This window comes from Vulpes lagopus, chromosome 3 (assembly GCF_018345385.1).
Source record: "Vulpes lagopus strain Blue_001 chromosome 3, ASM1834538v1, whole genome shotgun sequence".
Classification (NCBI taxonomy): Eukaryota; Metazoa; Chordata; class Mammalia; order Carnivora; family Canidae; genus Vulpes; species Vulpes lagopus.
The window spans coordinates 103,182,772-103,195,158 of record NC_054826.1 but is presented as its reverse complement, the minus strand read 5'-3'; the positions used below and the strand labels follow the sequence as shown (position 1 = coordinate 103,195,158).

The 12,387-nt window shown below is 51.1% G+C and overlaps 1 protein-coding gene across 2 annotated transcripts in view; it reads right to left on the bottom strand.

Moving 5' to 3' along the window:
• CARD11 (caspase recruitment domain family member 11) overlaps positions 1–10,086 on the bottom strand; it is a 115,255-nt gene extending 105,169 nt beyond the window's left edge. For both annotated transcript variants that reach the window (XM_041746996.1, XM_041746995.1), the window contains exon 1: positions 9,873–10,086. The gene's annotated coding sequence lies outside the window, so the exon portion shown is untranslated. The remainder of the gene's footprint in view (positions 1–9,872) is intronic.
• Between the last annotated feature and the right edge of the window lie 2,301 nt (positions 10,087–12,387).

Sequence of the window (12,387 nt, the reverse complement as noted above, 5' to 3'; positions counted from 1 at the left end):
GAATTTGGGTAGTAAGGATGAACTCTGAAGGGGGACAAAATTTTATTTGGGGAAGATTTTTGTTCCCTACAAGCATCATGAAGTGCTGGGGACCAAAGCACGGCTGGTAGTACAAGAGGTACACCCCTGGCTGCCTGCAAGTCCTCAGAGGAAGCCACCCTCCCTGGTGTTAAAGATGTTGAGATCTTCTAAGCACAGAAGATTATGCCCCACACCCAACATCATGGTCATCCCCTTCCTCATCATCACTAGGGAAATCCAAATGGCATTGTCCTGCCAGAGTGGGAGAAAATGAAAGCAAAGCCCAGAGAGATGGTTCCGAGGAAGGCATGACTAACATGAATTCATGACCAGAGATGTCAATTAATAACAATAAAACCTCACATTTTGTTATTTTCAAAGCAATTTCTCACCCACCATCTCATGTGTTGCTCAGAGCAATTTGGGGTGGTAGGGAGGCAGGGATGATTTATCTCCATCTTGCTCGTGAAGAAGCAAAATCTTGTGGCAATGAAGTGATTTGCTCAAGGTCATGGAACAATCATGGATTTTTAAGGCTCTAAGGGTTCTTGGTCATGACAAGCAAGTGCACAGATGACTAATCCAGGGCACCCAGACTTCAATTTTCAGTTTTACACCCACAGCAGACATGGGTAATTGATCACAGAGCACGGTCCTTCTCACACAAGCCATTACTAGCTGCCTGGAACTGGCCCTCAAGATGGAACCCATGTGCCATCCCAAGTCCTGTATAATTGCTTAACATCAGAGGAAACTGAGCCCAGAGGGGAGCAGGGACTTGACCAAGACTGCCCAATGGGTTAGTGGCTCAGACCCCACATACCCTCTTTCTGAGCCCAGGGGTGTCTCCAGCACACCATGCGATACTCCAGTTGCTGGTGACCAAGTCTCCACCCAAAGATGCCCCAACAAAGCTTAAGAATAGCATTCTCCGTGACCTAGCCAGAGCTGGTGCGATTTCTGCACTGAGCAAGTGGAAACACTCCTGTTTCTGAGACAGGAATCAGGAGCCTCTCAGAGATGTTTAAGCCTGAGCTCCTGGCAGGGTTGGTGAGTCAGAAATTGGATTCCAGATCTCCTCCACATCCAGGGAGACAAGTTTGAGACTGTTGGCTCTTAGCATCTAGAGCTCAAGAGGGGGCCTAAGGTGATAGAGACCTAGCAGTGATGAAATAGGGAGCACTCCTAAGCTGTGAGAGCAGATGAGACCACCCTTGAAGGTGAGCACAGGGAGAGGAGGCCCAAGGCACTTAGACCCTAGGTCAAGGATTATGGAGGAATCAGAAGTAGGAAGGAGTGGTCAGCAAGGCGGGACGAAGATCAAGAGGGCGAACCAATGCTGTGTTCTGAGGAGGAGGGGGTGGACTGTCACGTGAGGCTGGGGTCAGGTCTGGGAAGGATGAAGAATGGACCTCTAGACTAAGCTGCTAGGGGGCCATCGGTGGCCTTGATAAGAACTATTTAAATAGAGTGCTGGGTCCCAGACAGAGGGCAGTGGAGGGGTATGACAGTGTAGACAACATATCCAAAGACACCTGCTTTAAAGGTGATGGGCAGAACTGCATCTCCTGAATTCACACACTGAAGCCCTAACCTCGGTACCCGTAGTTGGAGATAAAGCCGCTAAAGAGGTGGTTAAGTTAAAATAAAGCTGTGAGGGTGAGCCCCAATCCAACATAACAAATGCACAGAGGGAAAGGCCACAGAGGATAAGCAAGTGGGCGACCATGTACTAGCCCAGGGGAGAGGCCTCAGGAGATCCCAGCCCTGCCTGCACCTTATCTGGGATTTCCAGCCTCCAGGGCTGAGAGACAGTAAGTCCCCACTGTGGAATCCTGCTACAGTGGCAGCAGCAGGCTGGTAGAGAGCAGTGCAGAGCCATGTCTGCAGGGAGCCGCTAGGGGACAGGAAACCCAGAGGGACCTGGTCTTTTCTTTAAAGGCGCACGGAGGGGGTCCCTGGGTGGCACAACGGTTTGGCGCCTGCCTTTGGCCCAGGGCGCGATCCTGGAGACCCGGGATCGAGTCCCACATCGGGCTCCCGGTGCATGGAGCCTGCTTCTCCCTCTGCCTGTGTCTCTGCCTCTCTCTCTCTCTCTCTCTCTCTCTCTCTCTGTGACTATCATAAATAAATAAAAATTAAAATAAAATAAAATAAAATAAAATAAAATAAAATAAAATAAAGGCGCACGGAGCTGCAGCATATCTGTACTGGGATGGCAATGGTCCTTGGAGAGAAGGGAAGAGTGGATGATGTGGGAAAGCAAGGGTACCGGCACTCGAGGACTCTGCACAGACAGGATGGTCTCTGGCACCTGTGTGGGACAGCGGGCCTGGTAGGTGGAGGAGAGTGGGAAGGGTGCCATGCGCCCAGACACACAAGGGAGGATGGCCACTGGCTTAGGGCGTGAGGGCCTCTTGGGCCCTGTAAATCAGACTACCACAAAACAGAGAAGTTTGGGCTTAAAAAATATATTTTATTTTATTATTTAAAAATTTTTTAAAAAATATTTTATTTATTTATTCATGAGAGACACACAGAAGCAGAGACATAGGTAGAAGGAAAGCAGGCTCCCTGCAGGAAGCCTGATGCGGGACTCAATCCTGAGACCCCAGGATCACGCCCTGAGCCAAAGGCAGACACTTAACCACTGAGCCACCCAGGTGCCCCTTAAAAAGCATATTTTAAAATTAGTTAAGAAAGATGCAACACTACATAAAAGTGGTATCCGACACTAAGGGTAAAAGGGATGGGTCCGTTCCCTGTGAACACCCCGTGCTCTGCTGTAGTCGTAGAAAGGAGGCTCCCCTACCTGGAACCACTTTCCTCTGAGACCTAAAACCTCCCTGAATGTAGAAGCCATGCTGCAGAACCTCCCATAGGGGCCCCGGAAGACAGGACTTGCAGAAATGGGGAACACTCCCAGGAACAGGGGATCTCCCCATACCCCTCTCTTGGTCCACAAACAGGGATGGCTCAGGGCCATGGTGCCCACAAGGAATGATGGAGCTTAACACGCCTGTTTTCGAAAAGCCCCTGAGAATTGGAGCCTGGAGCCTGGGAGGCAAGTGTGAGCTATCACTACTATTCAACTTACGTGTCCCTCCAAACCAACTGCACTCCAATCCCTTTTTTTTAAAAAAAAAAAAAAAAAAAAAAAAAAAAGACCATTTTCTTCATTAGGAAATGTCAATGAATCACATAATCCTTTACTCAGAGGCCAGGAAGGAAGCACTCATGTCATTAAGACACAGTTGTGCTTAATTCCAACATTCATCCACGAAAATAACAATTTACTGAAGCTCAATAATGTTGGCACAGGGTTTCTATTCGTCTTTAGACTAAAAAAAAAAAAAAAAAAAAAAAAAGGATCATTGCCACTAAGACTTCCATAAGAATATTCAGGGCTGCTTTATCATAATAGCCCTGAAGTGCAAACCCACAGATGCTAACCGGTGCCAGAACAGTAGAGAAACTGCAGTGCATTTACACGGTGCCGCCCAGCTACGCGGCTACAGGGACCCCAGTTTCACTGCACACTGCACCAACCAATGAGTCTCAAGCTGGAGGTAAAAGGGAACATGCCCTATGGTTCCATTTAGGTGACACGCAAGGACAGGCAAAGCAGGGGCTCGAGACACTCCCCGATCCCGGGCACCTGAAGGGACCTGTGTCTCCACTTGGGTGTGTGGCTATGTGGGTGGATGGACAAACTCTTCAGCTGTTCAGATTTGGGAGGTGTCTTGCCTTTTGATAGGGGTGCTGAGGCCCTGGGATTTCTCTTATTGAGATGCAGCTGAAATCAGAAGTCAGGGTCTCTTGAGAGGGTGACAGATGAGACCCAGAGAAGCTAGGACACCAGCAGTGGAGTCTCCTACTAAGCTAATTTTATATTGTTGTTGTTTGTTTTTTTTTTTTAATTTATTTATTTTATGACAGACAGAGAGAGAGAGGCAGAGACAGGAGGAGGGAGAAGCAGGCTCCATGCTGGGAGCCCCATGTGGGACTCGATCCCGGGACTCCAGGATCGCGCCCCGGGCCAAAGGCAGGCGCCAAACCGCTGAGCCACCCAGGGATCCCCTGTTGTTTGTATTTTATTTATTTATTTGACAGAGAGAAAGAGAGAGAGAGAGAGAGAGTCAGCACAAGCAGGGGGCCGGGCAGAGGGAGAAGCAGGCTCCCCGCTGAGCAGGAAGCCTGACAGGGGCTGGATCCCAGGACCCTGAGACCATGACATGAGCTGAAGGCAGGTGCTTAACTAACTGAGCCATCTAGAGGCCTCTACATAGCCGGTTTTTTTTTTTTTTTTTAAGATTTTATTTATTTATTCATGAGAGACACACAGAGAGAGAGGGAGAGACACAGGCAGAGGGAGAAGCAGGCTCCATGCAGGGAGCACGACGTGGGACTCGATCCTGGGACTCCAGGATCAGGCCCTGGGCTGAAGGCAGCCTTAAACCACTGAGCTACCCAGGCTGCGCCCATAACTGTTTTTTGTTTTTTTTTTTTAATTTTAATTTTTATTTTTTGTTTTTTTTTTAAATCAAAAAGATAACAGATGCTAAGAAACAAAAAAGAAAAAAAAAAAAGAGGGACAAGGACACAAAATAAACAGTACAAAATACAAAATAAATACCAAGACCCTCTCCCCAAGGTCCCTATAGAGCAGTTTCTTATATGTGTTAATGTTTTTTTGTTCCAGAAACTCCTCTGACGTCCTCTTGAGTCCTGCCAGGTCCATTATTAATGGCTTCACAGAATTCCATGGTATTGGATGGACCTCACTCCTGGGGCACATTTGTGGCTTCAAACTTTTTCTTGTGATAAACAATGCTACAATGAATATCGGTGTGCAGAAACAGTCTTACCTGTGATAATTTCTTAGAAGCGGGATTCCTAGTCTAAAGCATTTATTCACATATCCTGTTGGTAAATATTATCAAAGTCATGGTGTGTGAGTGCCTGCTGCCCCTCAACCTTTTCACCTCTGCCAGTGTGACAGGTGTAAAATGGCACGCCCCTGTTGTATTACTTTGCATGCAATTCATAAATGAAGTGTGTCGGCTGCTGTGTTCATATTCTGTTTGCCTATGTCCTTTAAGAATTTTCCTCTTACAGAGCCTGAGTGGTTCAGCTGGTGAAGCGGCTGGTTCAGCTGGTGAAGCGGCTGCTTTGGCTCAGGTCATGACCCCAGGGTCCTAGGATGGAGCCCTGAGTCTGGCTCCCTGCTAAGTGGGAGTCTGCTTCTCCTTCTGCCCCTCCCCCTGCTTGTGCACTCGCTCTCTCTCTCTCTTTCTCGCTCTCAAATAAATAAATGAAATCTTAAAAAGAAAAAAGAATTTTCTCCTTGGGTCAAGTTGCCCAATTCTGGAGTTGGCGAGCTATGGTCAAGGACCAATCCGGCACTGCCCATTTTGTGCCACTGTCCAATCTGGCCACACTCATTCATGCCTGCAGCTGCTCTCACGCTGCAAGGACAGAGCTGAGCGGTTTCCACAGTGACCATTTGGCTTGAAAAGCCTAAAATATTTACTATCTGGACCTTTACAGGGAGAGTTTGCCAATTCCTGCGTCTCATTGATTTTTTTGTAAATTAGGAGATAGCACTGCGGTCTCTGTTGTATTGAACTCATCTCTCTGTTCTACCTCCTGCCCCCATCTCCATCAAAAGTAAGCAAGTCAGAAGTACAGCTTGAAAGCAGAAGTCATCTGGGCACCTTCATTTGGAAACACTTTGGTCTATGTTAATTCAGGGGTGGCCTTTTTATACCCATTTTACACATGTTCAATTGAGGCTCAGAGTCATGATGACTTCCCTGAGGTCACACAGCTGGTGTGTTGCAGAGCCAGGGCGGATGCCCGGTGTGCCTGGTTCCAAGACCATAGATCTTCCCACTAAAGGATCTCGCCTCCTTGCAGATGGGGCCAACACCAGGCAGTGGCAGTGGCTGTAGAAAACAGAGTCTGACAGATGTTGCCTTATGGCACCACCAGGATCTGTGGGCAGGGCACGGGAGGCCCCACCTTGTTGCTGCTACATGTGTGTATGAAGAGTGCTCATTCCTGAGTGGGAGTGGGGCAGGAAGGAAGCCTACACCCTTGAAACAGAAACCACACGGGGAGGAGGGAGCCCTCTTTTGGGGTATGGAGTTGCACGCCCCTCCCTCTGGCTCAGCCACTAGTGAGGAGCATCATCCACTGAGGAATGACCCCCCTGCCAGCTTTGTGACACAACAGATGTGCTTGAGGGAGCCTGACCACGGTCCTGGCACAGGAAGAGAGCACACAAGCCCCAGGAGGGTGGGAACAGATCTCCTATGACTCCTTGGTGCTGGGCCATGGACACCCTAACACAAACGTGACATCATAATCTCAAAGCCCCAAACAGATCATGACCAGAGAGGTTACCCTCCTGACAACAGTCACCCCATTAAAACCACTGACCCACAGAGCAAGAGGAGCTCATAAAGAGTTCAGGGGACGATGCCCAGGGCATGTTCTTCCCACGAGGCGTGTCCAGGTCGGGGCTGGCATCTGGGCACCTGCAGCTTTCAACTGTCCTTAAAAGAGAAGTGTTTTTAGGGGGATACCTTGAAAGTTCTCCTTTCATTTATTTCTGTCCCTATGTTCAAATCCACTCAAATATTTTCTAGGCTGATCGCATAATACAGCATATCCACACAATTGCCTAGAAGGTGGGGTTTGCAGACAAGGAAACCAGGCAGGGGAGTCCACCCAGCTGGGCTGTGTGGGAAAGCTGGAATTCCAGCCCCCAATCTGGATGGACCTCGGTGTCCGATCTCTCCTCCTCCCCGGATCTCGGTAATTCTAGCAAAGGTTGTCATTTGTCACATTTCGTGTTTTCTCATTTTATGCTTGGTGTAACCGACGATCCTGAAAATAATCAGTATTAATATCTGTATTTCACTGGGGAGAAATGACTCTCAGAGGGCTGACGTGACAGGGCTGTCCAAGGTCACAGGCTGAGCACAGATGAACTGTTGTGACTGGCACCCACGTCTGGGGCCGCAGCCTGATGCATCTACCCACCGTCCCAGCCAGCCTCGGACCCAAAAGGTGGAGCATGGACCTCCTATTGCCTTCTTCCCTTGATTAGATTATTTAAATAGTTTCACAGATCAGATTGTGCACACAACAGCAGTCACGCTCGTGTTGGGTGGTCATTTGGGAATCCTGGTCCACACGAAGTTGTAAACCCTGTCCCCATCATAGGGAGCACTGCCTCCAAGGCTGAGCATGGGCACAAGGGAAGAGGGAGCAGAAAGGGACTTTAAAATGGACTTGAGGAACTCCACTGAACCTCCGAAGCTCCTCTTCATCTCTATCATCTGAACATCAGGACCCAAGTTGGCCTTCCATGCGTGACGTGCTGCAAGGAGCTGCCTCCATCTTCCACCGTCTGCTGCCATCGTCATACCTGACACACAGCCCTGCTGTCATCGTCATACCAGACACACAGCCCTTTGGTCCTGGGAAACTAGTTTCCTCTTGGGAGGGTAGAGAAACACTATGTAGCAAAGTGAAGACTAGGCCAGGACATTGCCCTGCCTGCACTGGTCTCATTCTAGAACCTTCTATCATGTTCCAGCCTCACCTCCCACCGTCCTCCTCCCTTCAATTCTGTTCCAACTGGTTTGAGACTCAGTATGCTCTGGCAATGGTGTGCACAGATGGCACGGCATGACCTACTTAGGGCAAGGACATCTGGGTCTCACATCCCTTCTGTGTGTCCCCCACAGTGCCCAGTGCAGTGTCACCTAGACAGTACCCACTGGCTAACTCAAACAAGGATCTTCATCTTTAGACCAACAGTTAGGTTCACAAGTCAAGTCATTTTAGAAGATCACATAAAGGATGAACGGATAGGGCAGTCCTGGTGGCGCAGGGTTTAGCGCCGCCTGCAGCCTGGGGTGTGATTCTGGAGACCCTGGATCCAGTCCCACGTCGGGCTTCCTGCATGGGGCCTGCTTCTCCCTCTGCCTGTGTCTCTGCCCCCCCAACACCTGTGTCTCTATGAATAAATAAAATCTTAAAAAAAAAAAAGAGGATGAACGGATAAAACAAAAACCAGGTCCACCTACACAACGGAATATTACTCAGCCTTAAAAAGGCAGGAAATTCAGATGCCCACTACAGTATGGATGAGCCTTGAGGACTCATCGTTGCAATCAGCCAGCGAGAAAAAGACAAATGCTGTATGAACCCCCTTGTAGGAGGTCCCTGGAGGAGTCACAGAGACAGAACGCAGAGGGGTGGATGCCAGAAACCAGGGGAGGTGAGTGGGGGGTCAGTGATTAATGGGGGACAGAGTCTCAGAGTGGAAAGATGACAAAGTTCGGAATGTAAGGACACAACAGTGTGAATGTGCTTGATACCACTGAACTGCAGACCCAACTAAATTTTATGTTACGCACTTTACCACCATTAAGAAAAAAATCACATAAAGAATCATTCATGCACTGACTCAAGACTGGACTGGCGAGGCTAGCAGCCTTCCCTCTCGATACCGGTACTAACATAATCCATACACGTCCAAATCTTTTTGCTGGAGGGCAGTGAGGCTCCCTCTGCCCTCAGATCACCCCCGGCCCACCGCAGGACCATCATTTCATTATGACTTCCTTGGGGGAATGAACAGAAGTGGACATTCAGGGAAAGGACAGAGGTGGAGAGTTTTGGCTAAATTCTGAAATTGTCAAGCGACTAATCAACGCGTTTTCCCTCTCTGGTAGGTTGATAACCTTATCCCTTCAAGAGAGTTGTAAATGTCAGGACACATTTTTTGAACTATAAATCAAAGTCTCTTAGGGCAGTCTGGGCACAGAGGTCAGTTTGGTCCAAGACCAGGTTTAAGCAAACGGCCCTCTGCGGACGCGCTCTGAGCTTGTGCCAGGAAGCTCCCAGCTCAGAGAAAGCTCTGGGTCCATGCAGGGCAGGTGCAGCCGGGAAGGCTGCGGTTCCCCACAGCCTGTGTGTCTCCCTGTGGCCCCTCCAACTGTGCTCTGAGCTCTGAAGCCATGGAGGGAGAACTCACCTCAAATCCCTGTGGCCCAGAGCCTAGGAGAGCTGGGGGAGGGGGAGGCTCTCAGCCTAACCCTGTGCTGGGGTGGTCCCACCTGGCTTTGCTGGAAAGGAGGGGCCCCTCCTGCCCCCATTCATACACTCCCCATGGGAGAGGCTGTCCTTCCCCCCTCGGCACCCAGGGGCCCCACCTTCTCGGGAGCGTCTGAGTCAGGCCTCCTCGCTGTGGTCTGGAAACTTCCTGTCCTTTCAGGTGTGAGAGAAGGTTCTTTTCCTCTCTGTGGGGCAGGTGCACAGAGGGGCACCCTGCCAGGCCACGGCCGCAGACCCCCTCCCGGTCCATCCCTCCGATCTGGGAGGGCTGTGGGGGCTGTGCCAGGTGGACACACCGGGACGCAGACTGTCCCAGGGGGGCATGGAGGGGACACGGTGGGGCGGAAAGTGGAAGCAATCAGGATGGCAGGGGAAGGCCTGGGGAGGGGGGCGGCCGGGAGAGTGGGGGAGGGATGGGGTCCAGCCGCCCGGACCTCTCAGGTCGCCCCCGCCCCGCGCGTGCTCTGCTCCCGGCCGCGCCCCCATCGCGACCGCCCCCCCCCGCGGCGCCATCTCCCACGACCCCCCCACTTCTCCCCACCCCACCGCCGGGGCCCCGCGGCGTCAGGGTTCCCCCCACCCCCGCGTGTCCTTCCCCCGCCGCCTGCACCCCGCCGGGACGGCGCCCCCCAGGCAGCGGCATCCCCACGCTGCACCCCCAGCCGCGCCCCGCGCCCCGCGCCCCGCGCCCCCTCCCCCGCGGCCGCCCTGCCTACCTGGGGCGCTCATGCTCCGCCAGCCGCGCCCGCCGCCTCCTCCGCGCAGGCCGCCGGCTTCCCCTTGGGCCCCGGCCCCCCGCGCCACCGCCTGGCCGGCCGCTGTCCAGGCGCCGCCCGCCCGGGGCTGCAGGGCCTGCAGGGGGCTTCGCGCCGCCCAGGCCGGAGTCCCGAGGCCGGAGGAGGTGAGAGAGAAAAAAGGAGAGAAAGTGTGTCATAGGCTGGCAGGGGGAGGGAAATGCAAAACCCGACAGGAAATGAGACTAAAAAATGCAAAAGGTTAGAAAGAGATAAGGAAGAGGGGGCGGGGCGGGTTTGGGTCCCGTCGGGGTAGGGGAGGAGGAGGGGGGGGAGGGAAGGCAGGAGGAGGGGGGAGCGGGCGGGCCCTGGGGCCCCTTCCCCCCACCCCCGGGGTGCGGGAGCTCGGGTCCCAGCTCTAACCCCAGTCCCCCCGCCCCGGCCCGGGAACCCATGGGGCCCAGGTGGTGCCCTGGGCAGGGACGCCCCCTTCTCCAGCTCTGGGTGGGGGTGAGGCGCTGTCCTTTACAGGAATTGGTTGCGTTTTGAAGAACTTCCAGACCTCCTCCCTGTGATTTGGCGGGAGGCTTTTCCCACAAATGAGCTGGATGCAAGGAATTCTGTGGCCTTGGGCTCCCTCCTCCCTCACCCCAGGCCTCTCTCCCTTTTCAGCCTCAGTTCTGGAAACTTCCTTGGCCTTTCCTAGCGGTCATCTCTCCGCCAAGGACCCCTGCCCTTCTCTTAGACACTTCGTGGTGACAGAGCCAACTGGGCCTTTCTTCCCCCACTCCCTGTCCTGGGCCCAGAGTACTCAACGCCCCCCCCCCCCCCCCCCCCCCGCGTGCTCTCAAAGTTCTGCTGAATAACCCTGGTAAGAGAAATTGTGGTTTCTAGATGTCCCCGCTTTTAATTTACTCTGGGCGCCTTGCTCTTGCAGGACAAGCACTGTATGGACCAGAAGGTCCTCCAGGGGTGGGGGAGTGGGGGGGGGTATCTGAAAGGTGAACCTAAAACTTGGGATGAGTCAGACACACCCTGAGCATCTTGGACTCTACTCACCCTGCTGATTTGCTAGTTTCCCTGGCCCCCCACAAATCTCCTTCTATTCTGCCTCAGTTTGTCCCTCTTCTCTCCTCTCTGCCGCTCTTACCATTCACCCTGTAAGAGCTAGAGAACGCGCCCCGCTGTTTTGTGCTTTAAGTTCTCTGAGCATAGTTCCTGGAGCTACCAAAGAGAAGGCATTTGATCCGTGAAGCCATTAAGAGGCAAGTCAATGTTGGCGAGTGGTGGGAGCATAGGACTACCTGAAATCTTGGCAGTCATGAGGGGTGCAGTCGTGGGACTGAGGAACACGGGTTTGTTTTCTGTAGAACATGTTCCAGAATGCAATCAAGACCCACACAGAGAGAAAGTTCCCCAAACACATAGCGTCAAGGCCCGGTGCATCCTCAGTCCCGGTGACCCACCTAGGACCAGGGCGGGATCTCCCTCACACTCCATTAGATCTTCACATCAAGGCAGTGTGGTTTCAAGAGGTCTGGTTTCCTTTATGTGGCAGTGTGAACAACAGAGTTGATGATGGAGCTATATATACAGTCAAGTGCAAATTTCTGCGAAAACCTTGGTGAATTGTCACAAAACAAACACACACACCTGTAACCCACACACATAATCAAAAATAGAACTTCATCTACACCTGAGAACTCATTTGTGCCCCCTTTTAGGCATCCTTCCCATCACAGATAACCACATTCTGACCTTTGACAGCATAGATCAATTGTGTCTGACCTCTTACCTATAAAGTCCAAAAACTTGTGTAAATGGAGCCATGCCTAGATTCTCTTTGGGGTCTGGCTTCTTTCACTCAGCATTGTAATTTTGAGATTTAGCAGTGGGATTATATGCAGGTGCAGCTCGTTGCAGACATGTCTCTTTTTCTCCCCAACACCTTATTAGAATTTTTAAGCATTCAGACAAGTTAGAAAAATTGTATACTGAATACCCATATATCCCAGCCACCTGAATCTACGATGAACATTCTGCTATATTTGATTTATTACATACGTATCCATCTACTTACCCCTGTAGCCATCAATCTTTATTTCTTATGATGCATTTCAGAGTAAGTTGGAAGCATCAGCGACTTTGCTTTTAAATACTTCGTCATGCATATCATTAACTAGAGGTGTTTTGGGGGGTAAAATTTACATACATGCATATCATTAGATGGAGGTTTGTTTGTTTAAGGTAAAATTTAAAGATTTTAACTATGTCAAGAAATAAATTTTGACAAATGCACATACTGTGGAACCTGAACCCCTATGAAGACAGAACTGTGTGGTCCCGTGTGGCGGCCACCAGACACTTGGCTGTTCGGCACTTGATATGCAGCTGATGTGAATAAGAAATGGAAATTAAAATTCCATTTGATTTTAGCTAACTTCAAATAAAATCTAAAAACTGGTATTTGATTTCAACTGGAAAACTTGTAAGTATA